We start from the raw sequence: 17671 nt of genomic DNA, 5'->3' as shown, positions 1-17671 counted from the left end.
CTGAAAACTAGTTTCTCCTATACTCTTCGTGTCAGTTCTTCCTCAGAAAGGAAAATGTGCCATAGGGGAATAGTTCACAGGAGATTTGAATTTATCTACCACACTTTGGACTTGTTTTATACAAGGTGTCTTATCTGGTCCCATATCTATGAAATATAAGACAAAGATTACCTCTAGCTAATCCACAGTGACAGACCGCAGACAAATAAGTCTGGCAGCTCACCCAAGAAGTTTGTCTGCCCCGTTTTGATTAATATCTGTCTTGTTGGCACACTGAAACCTGGAAACTAGATATAGCTCCAGGAAAGAAGAGAGAAGAATGACAGTTATTACGAACCACTGGTCTCACCTGCATCTCTCTCTCCTCCCTCTCCCTCAGTCTCTGTCTCCCTCTCTCTCACACACACACAAACACACACACACACACACACACAGATCTATAGAGTGATTGACTGGTTGACATGTTGGCCTTAGCAGTGTAATGATAGATTAATCATTGACCCAGTAAAAGACAGTTTATTCTCTGGCCTAAACATTCCATCTTATAGAGAGTGAACCGTGGCATATTTCACCTTTTTGATGTCACCTGCCAACATGTCCTCAATTGTGTTTGTTGTGACCAAACAGAAAATGGAGACAGAGGAGTGACTACTATGTCTGGGTCTGCAGTAGTTAAGAATGGTGTGTGGGAATCTTCTGAGGAATTGCGGTTACTGTGTCTTTGGCTCGGGCATCTCCCACTGTTGCAGCACACGGTTGGCGAGCGACGCCCACACGCCTTGTTGATAAGGGAGACATCACACTCTTGTGGAATGCAAAGACAAAAAACAGCAGAAGCTGTCCTCGTTCAAGACGAGGTTCCAGCCCCCAGCACCCTCCCTTTTACCCACTCCTCCGCAGGAAGCACAAACCCGCAGCTGTTGCTTATTGGGAATCTGACTGAACTTGCAGTGATTTACAAATCATTCAAAATGATGGAGCACTCAAAGCCCGACTTCTGCAGTTCAAGTGGTCTCGGTAAAAAACAAGTACACAGAGGATGAGTGACAAGACACCGGTAGGAAAGAAAAAGGCCTTTCATTCTCAATCTCTACTTACTGGGAGAAACTGTCCTCAGACATGAAACCAATTAGCCCAGGTAATTCAGCTGCACACATAAGCATTCGCACAGACACATTAAGACTCGCACAAGCTGCATGCACACACACATTCACCAGCCAACTGAGAGAGCAATTTTCTGTGTACACCTACAGTGACAGTCTTGTTCACACCCAGCTTCCATCAGAGTATTTCAATTTCCCTAAGATCAGCCTTGTCTTGTCTAGTTTCCACAGCCAGAAAGCCAGCTCCAGCCCGCCTGCCTGCCTGCCTGCACGACTCGCTGTCAGCTGGGGAGATAGGAGCATGAAACAGCCCTCAGCGCCAGCCAGCATGGTGGGGACTGCCAACGCTTTCTCAGGGGAAATCACAGAGGCTTTAGTCAAATCACACAGGCATCGGTTGGCCATTTCCCATTTCCTTTTAAAAGGAAAGGAGGGGTTAAGGAGGTGCAAGATGGTGAGGGAAGGAGACAAAAAAAGGTCAAAAGCCCATGGGAGGGCTGGGTGAGTTGTGTCATGTGACCTAATGTCTACCATTAGCAGAATATCAGAGTAGCAGATGAGTAAATGGAGTATGCTAAGTGGTTATTAGCAACAGGGTGGGGCTCGCACAGCCGTCATGCTGCAGCTCACACACCTGTCCACTGGCACTGGGGATTTGGAAAAAAATGGGCCTTGTGTACGTGTGTGTGTGTGATTTTTAAATGAGCCATTTTGTGGACCATTCATCCGTTTAATCATAAGTGGATTTGAAGAGTTTTATTTTAAAACGAGCAACCCACGTTATATTAGAACAGCCGGCTGTTTCAAACATTACAAGAGGTTTGGTTTATTACTGAAATTATAATTCATCCTATGACCTCAGCTTAGGAAACAATTAGGTTTTTTATATTAAAAAAAAAGAGGAAAAATAAAGTAATATGTATAAATGGTTAAGATATATCTGTTTGAGGTCAATGTAAATTTGGATTTTGATTAAGTATTTTAAGAGCCTTATTTCCTCTGATTCATCTCTCCTCGCTGTATGTGGGTTCCAGTAGTTTAACGCTTGGTAACGCCTCAGCTTAGACCATAAAACCCTCGTAAAAACTATTAGTCCTCCCTTTCCATTGCTCCCTGATTCTGATCGCAGTTATATCTGACCGCACCTCCCTTAACCCTCTCTCTTTCGTTTTTTTACCAAGTAATTTGGAGGACAAGGGAAGACAACAGTCCGCTGTAGTCCCTCATGTTTGGAGGGTAGCCCAGAGTGTTTTCTCCTGCATTCATATTCTGCTATGTCAGCTCCACCTGCAAGCTCCAATAAATTAAACACAGCCAGGTTCACTAGCAGTTCAGTCTGTGGGAAAATTATTAATATAGAGAGCTTAATGTTGACTATGTCATAAATCAATTGGGAAAACAATAGCTTGTAGTTGTCAGGGTAGCTTGCCTCGAATGGCCAGGGGATGTATTGTGAATACACTGCAGAATATTAGTTACTCTCAAACATACAACAGAAGTGGGCTGGCTCATTGTGTAAGGCTCATGGAAGCTGATCCACTGCCAGCATACGAGTCAAACCCAAGAAGTCTTCAGCCGAGCCAAAACAAAGGCTCGACCGAAGGCCTACAGCTTCCAATGCCAGAAAGCCCAGCTCCTTCTCATTAGTAGCAAGTGGTAGATCAATACCAAATGGTAGGCTGTTTCCACAGATACAGAGAGAGGGGGGGGGGGGGGAGAAATGAAAGAGCGAGAGAGACTGCATTAAACATTGATGGGGCCTTGCGCTCCAGATCGATAAGGCAGCCCTCTTCACACAATTACACGTCAGCAAGCAGTCGCATGATGCATCACAGAAGCATGATTGCATATTTCACTCATTCGGGTCAAAGAACATCTATAGATAGAGAAATAAAAAGCAGCAGGCCTAGATTGGCCAATCTCTCCATCCTGTATGAGTCTCGACGTATGACTTTTATTCAATGGGTTGCAAGTGAGAAGGGCAACATGTCTGAGTGATTCTCCCCTTTGTGCCCACGTCTGTATGATTGTATGGCTGCTGGTCGATAGAACATGTGCTGAAGCGCCTCTTTGAAGCTCCCTGGCTGCTTAGTCAATACGGCAGACAATTCTCTGCAGATTTCCCTTTCCCACCCCATAACACATCTTTTCCATTCATCTGTCCTTTAACCCCCCCCTTCTATGTCCTCCTGTTCAAGGATGCTGGTACACTTTGTAATTCAATGAGACAATCATGTCCAGATGCTGGGCTGAGACGGGCTTTTCGTTGTGACTGTTGCAACAAACTGAAATAAGATCCGAGGGCCTTGAACAACATTATTTAAAAGGGGTTTATCTTTTCTCCACAACTGATTCAAGATGGGAGGACCAAGAGGGGGAGATATGGAAGGGAATGGAAAGACAGAGATGAAAAACCAAAAGAAGAAATCAGTGGGATTGAAATGAGCACTTAACAATGATGAAGCCCCATGGTAGCCCGCTGAGCCTGGCATCTTAATACAGGGCTGAAAACAAAGTGACAAACAAACATGAGAAAAGGCTGCTGCGTCTCCACAAACTAATCAGCCGTCCACTCGGGGGGATTTATGAATAAAAAGGGAACATTTATGACAGAGTGAAGTGTTTTCTAAACAAATTGTGTGGAAGTTTGTCACACAGACAGACGCTGTTCACTCACTTGAACCTGGGAAATCACCCCAAAAAGATTACCGTCTATTGGACGGTATAGAATCAGATCAAGTCCAACATGGTCAAGAGCGTTAAGCTGATTTAAAAACTGTAACTGGGATTATGGCAGAACACTGCTTCAGGGTGAAAGGAATATGAAAGAAGTGATGTCTTTGATTGAGTCATCGTGTTCAACAGAGAAGACAATCCTTGCGAACATAGATGTGAGACTCTTCTAATCCGCGCCACACTAAAGCGATGTCACTCATACTGAAGGCTTTTTCGCTTTAAATAGAAGATACAGAACAGTCAACAGAAATACATCAGAAGAAATACGTTACTTCTACGTCTCCCCGAAGACAGCGATGACAACGTGGCTGATTTGAAAATTGAACAGAAAATAATCTGCCATCCTCGGAGACATTAGCGGGGAGTGATGGGATACACAAGTCCCGCTTCGATGAGCCATAGACAGAATAAATGAGCAGGCTCACAAATCACAGATCGCCCGCACACGCACACACACACACAAATATATTAACAGTGTTCTGGGCTCGCAGACACTCGCTCTGGAGTGAAAAAAAAATTTGCAGCATGAAAGGAGACCGGGTCTCGGGGACAACAGATAAAAGCCAAGAGAGATGAGAGGAGATACAGAAGAGGGGACTTACAGAAGCCAAAGTGAGATCAGCAGCAGATGTTAGGAAGAATGCCTCACAAGAAAGAAAAATTATAAAATATTCAGCATCTACAGAGCCTGATGAAATTATCCTATAATAAGAGCAAGGTGACATTCTCTTGGCCTTACACATCTGGGCTGCCATGTCGCATACAACTTAAGATTCAACCTTGTGGCGCTGGTTGAGCAGCCGCACTCTCTTTACCCACGATTGCAGGTTTGTAAAAGAGTCACTGTGGAAGGGAAGCAGGAAAACACTACATCCCCCACAATGCACAACCAGAGGCCAGTGACAACAACAGACTCACGCAGCTATTCACATCCGTGTGGTCAGTCAACTCATTCAGCTATAGGCCTGAGGCAGAAACAGCACATTTGTACATAGCCCCCCCCCCCCACACTTCATACCTCTCCATCTCTCCTTCTCTCGCTTTTTCTCCCTTTCCCTCTCCTGGTCAGGGGAGAGAGGTTAGGCACATCATTTGCATTCATTAACATTGCATTAGCAGACAGAGTGATCTTTAGAAACCAGGCTGCCGGAGAGTGTCATCTTTAATTCATCATAACCCCACCACCCACCACCCCCTCTCGCTCTCTCTTTACCTCCACCTTCTTCTTCTCCTCCTTCTTTCCTCTCCCACGCATCCATCCCTCTTCTCCCTCACACTCTCTCCCTTTAATCCCAGTGCATCCTTTCTCCTCCTCGTCTCTGCATGTTTCTTCCATTTACCACCGTCTTTCATCTCCTTCACTTCCCCCCTGTCTTTTTTTTGCCTTCTTCCTTCCATTCCTTCCCCCTTATCTTTCTTTCTCTCTGCCTCCTGTTAATGACAGGCTACAGGGGGTTTCGATTTCTCTCCCTACATGAGCTTTATGCAGGATAAGAAGGAGAAGGGACACACCCAAAAACCACACAAACACTCTTTGTAAGCATCGGGTCTGAGAGCTAAGAATGAGCAGAGGATCTCCAGGCTTCATTCGGGGCTCACTGGTGTGACCCATTGGCCTGTGCTTATTACAATCAAAAAATGTAACATACATACACACAAAAAACTGTCTTAGCTGCAGAAATATGCACTTCCTACTTCTTCTAATGCTTGCAAATTAGAAGTAATTTTCTAGCTGACTGGATGTGAAGGAGGGGAAACTAATGTTCTTCTATATTGTAACCATTACCAGAGACAGATAGGAAGAATCAAACCAAGAATTAGTCCCATCCTATAGGTCAATTAAAACTAACAACCTAATTACTTTTAGCGTAAGTGCAAAAGACTTCCAATTTATCCTCCTCCTCTTCTATCCAAAAAAAGAAAGTGGTAAGGAGCAATGTGAGCAAAAGAAATCTTCAAAATATTTCATAACATATGTATCAGTTTCAGGCCAAACATTCGGGATATTCACGTTTCCATGAAAAGGTTAAATTATATCAACATAATCTGGTGAAACACAGTGTTCAGCATTCTGACGAAAGATATAACATTTCAAATGTCTCCTTTTTCTCTCTGCTCATGACGCACACAGCAGAAATATGATCACCGCTCATGTAGATCTTTGGAGTGAGTCTGGCAGTGATGACACCGCTGAGGGAATTCTGCCGTTGCTTTTGTAGACCGTCATTTAATGGATACTCACAGGGTCCAATCAAAAGCCAACATTTTTCCCACTCCCCTAGGGTGAAGATAATGCTTCTCACCATCCTTTTGAAAAGGACAATACACATCATGGCATGTGTTTACACATATACAGTACAGACAGGCACAATAATTATTATTATTTACTCTCACATGCAGCTCCTGAACAGAATTCTTCACGATTTTCTTTATACAAAATGTCTTTTTGTTGGAAAAATGTGTACCTTGGAAAAAACAGGTGTTTCACAAATGTGTATATATTATCTTACTATGCAAGGTTAATGCTTACATACACACTTATTGGGCTCCCAAGCACGTTGTGCGGACAAACTCAATATTAAACCATTTATACCTCACAGTAATGAGCCCAGGACCGGCTAAGGCTTGCTGTAGCAGCAGACCAGCAGCAGTGGCCAAGCAATAATCCAGATGGAAGCAGAGCTAGCCCCCCAGAACCATCACAATACTCATTACTGCTGATATTACCTCAGCCAGCCTGTCTGCTTTTAAGAAACCTGGCAATTTGCTGCAGTAAAACGAGGTAATTACAACTCTTATCAGGCTCCTCACCTTCCAAAACAGAATCCATGGAGAGGGAAACTACTCCCCAATGGTTCACTGGCTGTAGAACAAGGCTTTGGCTGGCTTCCCAATCACTCAGCCACACCCATCCACTGTCATTTATTCTCTTTGCAACTCCTCCCACTCCCCTTTCTTTCCAAAAAATGCATTAAAAGCTGAAATTTGATCACTTAAATGACACAGCTAAAATAATTTCTCAATCAATGCCCCAAATTAAAAGTGCAGAGTGGTTGACGTGAACCATAAGGGCCCGAGGAGTATCATTTTACAGCGCAACAACTGTGCCAAAAAACCCTACCCTGCTCCCACAGTGGTGAATAGGAAAGTGACTGCTAAACTCTGTTTATGTTGGAGAGCTAACATGGTTTGAAAAAAATGCCAATGTAATTTAACCTTTTCTCATAAGGAGAATGCCTTTACAATGAAATCCACTATAGGTTTGACATTTCTAAACTTCGCATATGAAAGTAAGGGGTTAACCCTGACTTGGGCCTATCATCACTTCTGCTGGCTAGAGACACAAGCAGACTGACGGAGAAGAACTGTGTGCAGGTCGCACTGGGATTGTGTGAGGCTGACATTTAGAAGTATAAGCTATAGCTAATGGGCTACGCGGGGTGAGTTAAAGCATCTTCTTTTTTTTTTCAACCAGACCAGAAAATAGTGCTGAGTGCAAAAAATGATGTCACTCAACTACCTCTCACTGCAATCCTTCACTCTAATTAAGACAGTAGGAATCGTCATAAGCGCAGTGCGTGTGTGTATGCATGCTGTTGAAGTGTGAGGGGTGGAAGATCACAAAAACGAAGTGCACAAATATAGAGAAATAAAGGAATCAATAAAGTGAATGTCAAATGTGTGCATAGTGTCTCTGATGGCATCTCACTGTGACTCGCATGGTTGCATTTTATAGCAACTAGGAGTTAGGAGTGCAAAGAAATAGACAGAAGTGACTGTCCTTTTCTGTCACACACTTGCACTGAGATAATATGTGGAGGCAGTATGGAGAGCAGAGAGAAACCGACAGAGATGGAGAGATAAAGTAAAAGAGAAAGACAGGACTGAGATAGAGGGAGAGGGAGAAGGAAGAAGGTCTGTAGCTCATATGAGGAGAGATAGCGCAGGAGATATGGAAGGAGTAATCAGAGAGACACTGCGATGGAGAGGGCATCATGTGGCAGCGCCCTGTGTTATCTTATACAGCAAATGGATCTCAAAAGAGTCACATCATTTCCTTGAAACCACCTGACCCCTATTTCTGTCCTGCTTCCTGAATGTACAAAAGATTCACTCTGCTCATGTGTGGCACGTGCAATATTTATGAACAGTAAAACAGGAACAAAATTGTCTCGCACTAACACGAACATGAACATGAACATCACGCCACCAGCAAAAAAAAAAAAAAATGCACAAAAGGATAAAAGAAAGTCTCACATGTGCATGCACGGAAAGAAAGACACGATATATGAGAATGCTCACAACAGCCATCAAACACAGCACAGCCGAGCTGCATCTCCTGTTTCACCTCCACTGGGACACCTTCAGAGTCTGACTCAACTTTGGGTGGCATTTACCAGGGCTGTAGCAAAAAAAAAAAAAAAAAAAAAAAAAAACTTCATACAGATTAACCTTTGTCCCTGCTAGTTTCTCCCCGAGAATACGGCAATGTACCACTGGAAAGTAATAAAGAAGACTGTGTTCAAGGGGTAGAAGCTAACACCAGCTAGCTATATATACAATCTCATTAAACGCTGTTGTTAACCATGTTTGGATGCACCACAGAATTGACTCCATGCATCTTGAATCATTTCCCCATCGTCAGAGAGGGGAGAGAGATAGAGCCTTGAGGGTTTGATGCCACGCTCTCCCTCCATCTCATCTGTGGCAGTAAAAGAACAACCTTCAACCACCTTGAACCCACTGGAGCTGAATTTCAATAAAAGTCAAATTATCACCCGCGCCCATGGGGCTCGGGAAAAAAGGCACTAAGCCTGAATTGACTGTGCGTATAAGACGATTTAACAGTCATATGGAAGTGTGAGTGAGTCAATCATATGACGCACCTCTATTTCTCACCGAGAGAACAGTGGTTAGTGTACCCTGTCGAGAGAGGGTGCCACTGGGATGGATCACTGATTGTTTTCCATGATTGTGAGCATGTGTGTGTGTGTGTGTGTGTGTGTGTGTGTGTGTGTGTGTGTGTGTGTGTGTGTGTGTGTGTGTGTGTGTGTGTGTGTGTGTGTGTGTGTGTGTGTGTGTGTGTGCCAGCACTCGCATGTGTGCGAAAGCCCATATGCAAACATGCGATTGGGAAAGTGTTATTCAATTTAGCTGCTGTTCTCCCTTGACCGATGTAGTGAGATGCAGGTAATTGATGCCTCCGTTTGGTATTCCCCAGCCATGTGCTCTTCACCAGAGGGACAGTGCTGGCTAAGCCGGTGTGAATGAGAGGAAACGCACGGTGTGATCGCACTCCCTTAACTGCGAATGAGGTGTTCTTCTGGGAACTCGTTAGTGCAGCTCCACCACACACTTACACGCCACTTCACCAACAACACACATACATAAGCGGAGAATACATCCCAAGAGTCTGGCTAAACTACTGGCGACCGCAGACATTCTCAAGTTGAGATCACCTCTCATTTTGTGTTATCTATCTCCATAAAAAACAATTGTGTGAGGCTTCTCCAATGCCTCAGAGCAAACACAATACTCTCCCTTAAGTGCAAACACTAAATCCACCTTCTTGCAGCATACGTTCACATGCCTGGGGAAGTCTATATATTTTTGGAGATGGGCTTTGCGTTTCCTCCGGGGCTTTGCTGAAGTCTGCATACAGCAGTTGGGGAATAACAGATAGAAAAGAGTCCTGAGGCTAAAAGAGAAACTTTCAGCAGAGGATCTTGACCTTCTGGCATCAGGCTGACAGAGTATCTCCAATAAGAATCTATAACAAGAGAGAAGTAAGGAAAGAGAGATAATTTTTACCACTTGGGAGTAAGAGATGGACCTTTTTGAGTATATTTGTCTGGAGGTCTTTTATCCTGCAGTGGAAAACAGTACATGCCCTCTATGCTTTTCAGTGCTTCTTTAGAGTTGGGGAATGGAAACAGTGAAAAGGGGAAAAGGCTGATGGCTTTGGTTTCCAGGAGGAGTTTGTTTTTGATGTCCCTCCATTTGATGCTGCCGTTTTTATTTCCACCATCAAACTGCCCACTCTTTTCCTCTGTTTCCTCTTTTTAATCAGTCCTTCGTACTCTTTATCTCTCTCGCTCTCTCCTATCTCTTCCTTCTCCGAGCCACTCTGAATGCTAAGCCTCTTCTGCGAGAGCCCATGTCATTTCACACACATTTCATTCAGGCAGTTTTTTGCTGTTTTGTGTGGGTGATTTTGATCTTGTGCCGGCGCCACCCGGGCACACACAGTATCTGACCTCATCTGATTTGGCATCCGGGATCCCCGGCCGCTTGAGCTCTGACCCAGAACACAGCCCAAAATGTCACAGCTGTCCAGTGACACTAGAGGGGAGCGCGAATATCAGCCATCCCTCCGGCCCTTTCTTCTCTCTCGACAATATCTGCCCTCGTACTAGCTGTCATCTTTGAGGTGAAGATCCACCACCCCATCAACATTTCTGTTTTGTTTTTTTCAACCTGCCAATTCAAATCTTCCTGTCCCTCTGTTGATCGCTGATGTAACGGAGACAACATGGGCGGGTCAGAGGGCGAGACTCTGGATGCAGCAAGACAGCCTGTGGTTACCCTCTGAGTTAAAGATCTGCCAGCCAGAAGAAAAGAGAGCTTCCAGGCAGCGCTGTACTCGGCAGCCCCGCCAGATGAGGCTGTTTTGCTGGCGTGACGTGAGGCGTGCTCCAGGAGTCAAAGTGCGACACACTGCTCGCTGCTCTACAGCGCTGAAGCTAAAGAGCTGAGACGCCTCGTTAAATATGTAGTGCCACCGACCCACTTCAAGCTGTTCCTTTACTTCACGAGCAAGAAGCTGTGGCAGAAAAGAAACACTAGCTCACTGCTCACTTTGCTCACTCTGAGACACCCCACATTCACACATGCACAAAAACAAGCAGTTCACACAGCTGTAAAAGCTGCTCCAAGCTGGTAAATTATTTCTCTAGTTGTATGTCAGTGGGTTAGAATAGTTGCAGGTGTTGGTCCTGTGTGGGTGTGAGTATCTGCTGCTAGTGTACATAGCTCTGATGGGGGATACAAGTGGTTTTTCAGGTGTTTGGAGAGAACAGCGGCCCGTCAGGACCTACTGTATTTCAGATGAAACAGCAGCAGAGTTTGCGTTGGAGGGAAATAACCCCTTTGGGTGTGTTGGGTATGAGAAAGTGTATGTAATACTTAGTATTTGGTTAAAGCTGCTAGGAGGGCAAGGCCAGGATTTACTGTACTTCTGTGTGCCAAATCATTAAGACAACCGTTGTTATGTAAAGTGTTTTCAACACTGCTTTAGAGTTAACTTTTGATGCAGTTAACTCCAGCCCGTAGGTCAGGCACTGAAAAATAAATGGAAACATGGATACAGAAGAGGCAGTATATGGATCGAGGTTTCCTGCTGTCATCATTGCTCTGTGTTGGAAGAGGCAAGCAAAGGACGGATAGAAAAAAGAACCATGGGGGTTTCATTACAAATGTTAAGTAGAGCAGAAAAGCTCTGTCTCATTTTCCCAAAAAACTAACACTCCCAAGCCCATGAGGGTTCAACAATTCTGTGGCACATGATTTGCATTAAGCGTGCCACTTCAATCAAATATGATTTCAAAGAAGGGGACACATCTCTTGATTTTTTTGCAACATGTTCATATTTTTCATTTGCACATTTTACATAAATTTGAACATTGTTATGTCAACAGTGGTAACGATTCATGTCACATGCGGATCTTGAATAGGTTGAAAAAGCCTCTGGGGCAGTAGATACTGAAACCTTCCACTGACATCCATACAACTGACTTCAGTTTCTTAATCAATGGCTAAGATCACTTATTTTCAAAGCAATTTATTAAAGTTAATAAATAATATCAGGGCTGTCACTTTTTCGAAAAATCAAGTGTGAAAACCAACATAATATTTATGTTCAAATTCATTCAGATGCCACGCACACAGTCTAATCTGCTGCAGAATTAACCTCTTCCACTCATGGCGAACTGTCAGAGACTGTAGCAGGCTCCGTTTAAGAGCTATAGGGTGAAGGCTCATGTATCATATGATCCATGAAAATGGGTTTAATTGGTACCAGGAGTCTACCGTTAAAGACATGTCCACTTTATGCCAATGCAGAGATCTGCAAATGTCAAATTTACTGATACCAAATCACAGCATGGACTTTTCTGTGGTGTTTCTCAAGGTCTTGGTGTCTTAATGTGGTATTTTGGTTGTTTAGTGGTGCCTCCGCTGCCCGACAATTAATCCACGTTTCTTCCATCTATGGTGTTGGATCCTAAAAGCTTTCACATATCACATTTCAGACGGTTAGGTGCCATAATTATCCATTCATTACAGTTCGTTGATTTTCTACATATTGTGTTAGGCAGAAGCAGAGTGTCCCTGTTGAATTTAAAGGCAAGGCTTGTGGCACTTTTACGCAGCAAATTTGGAATTTGAACACATCTTTACTGATTGAATAATTTTTTTTTCCCACAGTAGGTTGAGTTTCAAATAAAACACCCTAATGCATTTAGGCGATAACAGACCGCTTTAAGAGATGCTGTTAGGGAAGAAATACTCTTGAACAATTTAATAACAAAACACAATGTACCTTTAGTCACAAGCTCAGTACATATAACACTTGTATTAATACGATAAAGCACAATACACCGTTGCCAAGAACAAAGATTTCCCCCACTATCATAAAAGGCAATATTCAAAATGTTTGCCAATATACACAGTACATTTCATAAAATGCTTTTTGCCCAGGCTTACGTGTATGCAGAGCAAATATGTCTACCGTTTCGTGAAGTGTTTGTTATCTGTGGCTGTGCAGTTATTAATGCAGATGGCTGTTGGAATGACTCCCAGAGAGTTTTCACACACTACCACTCCTCTTTTCTCCTCCCCAGGGGTGTTGTTAGCCTGTGTGTCCCCTGACAGCTCGCTCCACATAATGACGCTGACAGACCAAAACAAACACAGGTACAAAACATAGGTAGACAAAAATGGAAATAAAAATAGAAAGTAGAGCCAGAGGAGATGAAGGAACGAGCAGCGCAACTGGCAATCTTTGGCAAGACCTATGGCTACTGCTGTGGTGGCTGTGGCTGGCTGGGGTAAAATATTCATCATGCTACTGCTTTAATTCCCCTTCCTTTTGCATCCCCATGTCACTTTTTTCTCTGCTCTGCTGTGAACAGATGCAGTTGGTCATGCTCTCTGTAAAGGCATAGGGCGTTGGTGAGATAATGCGCTGTGCCATCTCTTCTTTCTTTCTCTCCCCCCCCTTCTTTTTCTTCGTCTATTACTCATCTCTCTCTCTCTCTCTCTCTCTCTCTCTCTCTCTCTCTCTCTCTACATGATGAACAGAGCCACAGTGTCCGTTGTCTCTAATGGGGATGTTATGCAGGAGGAGGGCAGAAGTGCTCACATCAGGTTCGTAAATCACAAACTCCTGGAGAGAGACTCGCTTCAAGGCCTCACTGCTCCACTAACCATATAAATGGGGGGAGAGGAAGCTACACACACACACGCACGCACATATGCAAACACATATTGAGTATTTGCATACTTAGACTTATTAATATAGATAAACATAGACATGCAAATGCCCATCTGCACTCGGGCTGCTACTACACAGCCCATTTCCCTGATCTCCAGTGCATAGTCAACATTTGCCATGTAACCGCTGGGACACAATTCACCTACACCTGTCCGGTGATAGCACCTCTGCCATCAGGACAGTGTGCTACAGCAGAGCTTGTGTCAATGTGATTGAAGTTTGACAGAGCAGTTAAAGCATTATTAGTGCTCCCTGTCACAGCCCAGCACACACAGAGGCCTGCCGGTGCCACAGGTGAGGTAAACACAGGCCCCATTTAGCATATTACCCATCAGTCAACACGACAGGCAAAGGAGATAAAGAAATGCACACCCACTGTGAGTGGGAAAACAAGCACTCCAGCCTGCCCCGTCTCACAAGGAGGGCTATATGAAGGTATTTTGCCTGGTGTGTGCACAGTCAACCCACACACACTAACCCACTGACATTTTCACCCGCACACATAAAAATACCAAGCAGAGACACTGACTTGTGTGCACACACACAGGTTGATGACAGAAGAGGCATTATCTGAAGAGAAATCTCTACAGGAGATGCCTCACATAGTTAATTGACTGTGATGAGCCGGAGCCAGCATGCCTTGATGCTTTCTTTTTTTCTTTTCTTATTTATCCCTCAATTTCCGAATTATCCGCACAAAGATAATCTGTAGAAATCCACAAAAATTGGGTATTTCTCCTGTGTGATTTATAAGCCACAAATCCTTGAAAAGATCCCCAACTGCTGATGCATGGCTTATTACTACAAATATGCTAATCTGAAAAATCTGAGGTGAGGAATTTGATTTATTGTCTGCCTCAAATATAGCGCTTCACAACAACACGCTCCATTTGATGGTAGTGAGTGAAAATGTCAACACTCGATTTCAAGAACATTTAGGCGGGAGTGGGAGGGGGACTTCCCAGTAAAGGTAGAAGTAACGCTTATGGAAGTTAGCAAACGGCAACAATGGTAGGCTTCTAACAGTAAGCGTGTTGCCAAAAGGCAGGGAGCCATGATGTGGCAACAGGGGCTTAGCCGATAGAGGTGTTTAGACTAGAAACAGACAGCTGGCACAGTGGTAGGGAGACCCGTTTAAATGCTCTCTCCTCAGGTGGCCACAAACCAAGTTGACCTTCGCAGACTCAGTCAAATGTAGACATAACTATATACAAACATACACTAACAGGGGGGTGTTCTTAAGTAGCCGGCAAGCTGCAGGAGCCTTTTGGTTGCATTGTGCTTTTCATTGAGCCGCAATGGCAGAAAAGAAGGATGTAAAAAAAAAAAAAAAAAAATAGATATATTAGAAAAACAATAAACAGAGGTAGGTTAAATAAAACAATGGAGTGAGACAGGATGCCAGATTGATACAGCGGACAAAAGGGAGACAGCACGCATACTCTCACTGCAATGTTTACACGGTCTGCTGGTATTTGCCTTGCGTCTTTGAAATGGCATGAAACAACCTTTATCCAACGTGATTCTTCCCTGAAGATAATAGATTGTGAACACAAAACCTCCTCCTCAAACCTCGCCGTCTGCCCCTTCCTCACTTCCCATCATTAACAGACGCAAACACAGAAGCGCAGACGCAGCGAGTGGAGACAGACAGACACACACACACACACACACACACACACACACACACACACACACACACACACACACACACACACACACACACACACACACACACACACACACCTCTGTCAACACTCCCTGAGGCAGTAGTGCTAATTCCTCCCAGCCTATTCTCAGTCACACATGGCCGTGGAGGCAGTCGCCAGCGGAGCCTCACTGCTAGATTAACCTTTGCTCTCGCCACAGATCTGTTTTTCAGTGGGACCGGCAGTCGGACAGGAGCCTCGGCTGGCAGATAGTAACTCATTGTCAGAACACTGTCAGCGCTGCATTAGTGGCTTTTGAAGAGCAGTACTGTTGACGTGGGCAGGGTGCCAGCCAAGAGGAAAAGCAGGCCTTCTGCCCCACACAGCACTTAACCTGACCTCTCACCTCAGGATGTGGGGAATGGGTGGAGGAGTGCGGGTGTGTGTGTCGCTGTGTGTACATACCTGCGTGGCGGCGAGAGTTAAATAGTTTTCTCTGTGCTTGAGCAAGTGTGTATTTTGGCTGCTGATAAATCCCAATGCAAAAGAAAGAAAAACAATACTGGCACATTCTCTCAATTTCTCACTGGTGCACAATGTGCAATCCTGTTTTCCCTATTCCCCCCTGTGGTCTGTGTTACATTTACCAGAGGAAAAGGTCATGTCATAGGGAATGTAATGAGCGTGTTCTGGAGAAATACAGCCACTGGGACTCCAGCTGCACTGCTAAAACAGGAGGAAGTACTACAAAATTGTGAAAACCTCAAGTAAAAAAAACTACACTTGGCTTTCAGTAACCCATTTTTATTCTTCACACACCTCAGCAGAATTAAATGTGAAACCAAAGGTTTTCACACAAGCTTTATTTAGTTCCTGCGGTTGATCTGACGGTTTGACCCACATGTCCAGCTGCAGAACTATGCAGCGAGTAAAACCATAAAGAGTCAATTGGCTGTGAAGTATTTGTTTTGCTGTAGAAATCAATACTAAATGCTTTTCACAATTATCAATGGAATACACTTACAACACTCACTCACTGGTCTATGTTCTAACTTACAGCGTTCACTTAAGTCAAGTGTTGTGTTGCAGTAATGGAGAAACAAATTGCTTACATTTTCACGCACGTCTTTCAACTTAATAGACTAGAACAGACTTCACTGAGTAGAGAAAGGGAGCGAGAGACAATGAGAGGGTGATAAATGTGTGATAGTGTGAAGAGACAGCCTGATAGAGCTGCTCAACTGCTTTGCCTCAATTTTGATAAGATATCGGCCCTTTTAACCAAGCTGCCGCAGCAAAAGCGGTCAACAAAGCGAAGAAAGCGAAGAATGGTCAAAGGCCTGTGAACATTTCCGGTTCACCCTGGACCAGCTACACTCTGCAAAAAAAACCCCGTTTAAATGGCTTATAATACGAAGGAGGGAGGAGGAGGATGAAGGGGGGGGGGGGGGGTGACGGAGCAGGAGCAGCCACAGCCGCCGGCAGCTTTGTACCTCATTGTGCAGTTTGAATAGCACGGAACGGCAAGATAGCTCCAAACAAAGGCGGAACAGGAAAAGGCCATTGGAGAGTTCCCTTTCAACAGCCCCGTGTCTCACTCGTTCTCTCCCCACCTCCTCCACCCACCCCCATGTCACACAGGTGAGTCTTCCTTGCACCGCCGCTAACCAAGTGAAAAGCTATTCCTGCCAAGGATGATCCCAGGTGGGTAATGTACTCTTTTACAGCACCTTATTCTCAATAAAAGAAGGCAGGGGCCGCGGAGTCATGGAACTGAACTGCTCTTAACAACAGGCCCAGCCCAGGAATTCAGCAGGCAGGATGTGGGACTTGTCAGGCTGCTGGAGAAGGCTGTGACTGAAAAAGCGATTTGGGTTTTAATGAAGCGCTGATGAATGGGTCTCAGACCCCGGCAGCTATAACTCAAAGCCCAGGCGGAGACACGCACCCGGCAGGGATGAGAGCTGTGCACTGCTGGTTCATGGCGGGTTCACAGTACCCTCACACTTCTTAGGACTAGATAGACATGACACATATTGTCTAAACTCTGGTTTGAGAAGCAGTTAAAGGGGTTTAGTTTTGGTTGTTCAGTATAGTTTTAGTCTTTAGGAGAGGCCACAGTACAGGTCAGAGCATATATGTGCAAGAGTAGGTGGGGGAGTATATAGTAGGTGCAGTCAAAAAGCACATTAAATGTTCAGATTGATATGTCAGACCCAGTGAACAGGATCACATAAAAAAAACCTGGGCAGCGTCTAAGCAAGACCTCAGGCCTGTTCCACATTAAAAAGAATATAGGAAAGTCAAAGCTCCTTATGTTTATTATGCTTCTTGAGTTACGGCATCTTTCATAGTCTTCCCAATAAAAACGTCACAATATTGCTCTTAGTCTCATACAGCCACATACAATGACTTTTCCATTTTTGCTGAGAGTAGCTGTGTGCACTGTAAATATGTGACTGCAGAGGAAATGCCCGTTTTATTACAGCATATCCAGAGTAAAGTGTGTGAAATTGTCTCAGATTTGAACAGCAAGATATATGGATAACACGATTAAATTCATCACTGGGTGGCCTTGCCAAATGCAACTTATAAAAACTGTTAACTCATCAGCTGAAAAAGCTACCGCA

General features: G+C 44.3%; 1 protein-coding gene across 2 annotated transcripts in view; it reads right to left on the bottom strand.

Moving 5' to 3' along the window:
* Positions 1-17671, bottom strand: part of LOC129089426 (ephrin type-B receptor 1-B) — a 142842-nt gene that overhangs the window by 98041 nt on the left and 27130 nt on the right. The gene's annotated exons all lie outside the window — the stretch shown is intronic.

This window comes from Anoplopoma fimbria, chromosome 3 (assembly GCF_027596085.1).
Source record: "Anoplopoma fimbria isolate UVic2021 breed Golden Eagle Sablefish chromosome 3, Afim_UVic_2022, whole genome shotgun sequence".
Lineage (NCBI taxonomy): Eukaryota > Metazoa > Chordata > Actinopteri > Perciformes > Anoplopomatidae > Anoplopoma > Anoplopoma fimbria.
This window is presented reverse-complemented; position numbering and strand designations above follow the sequence as displayed.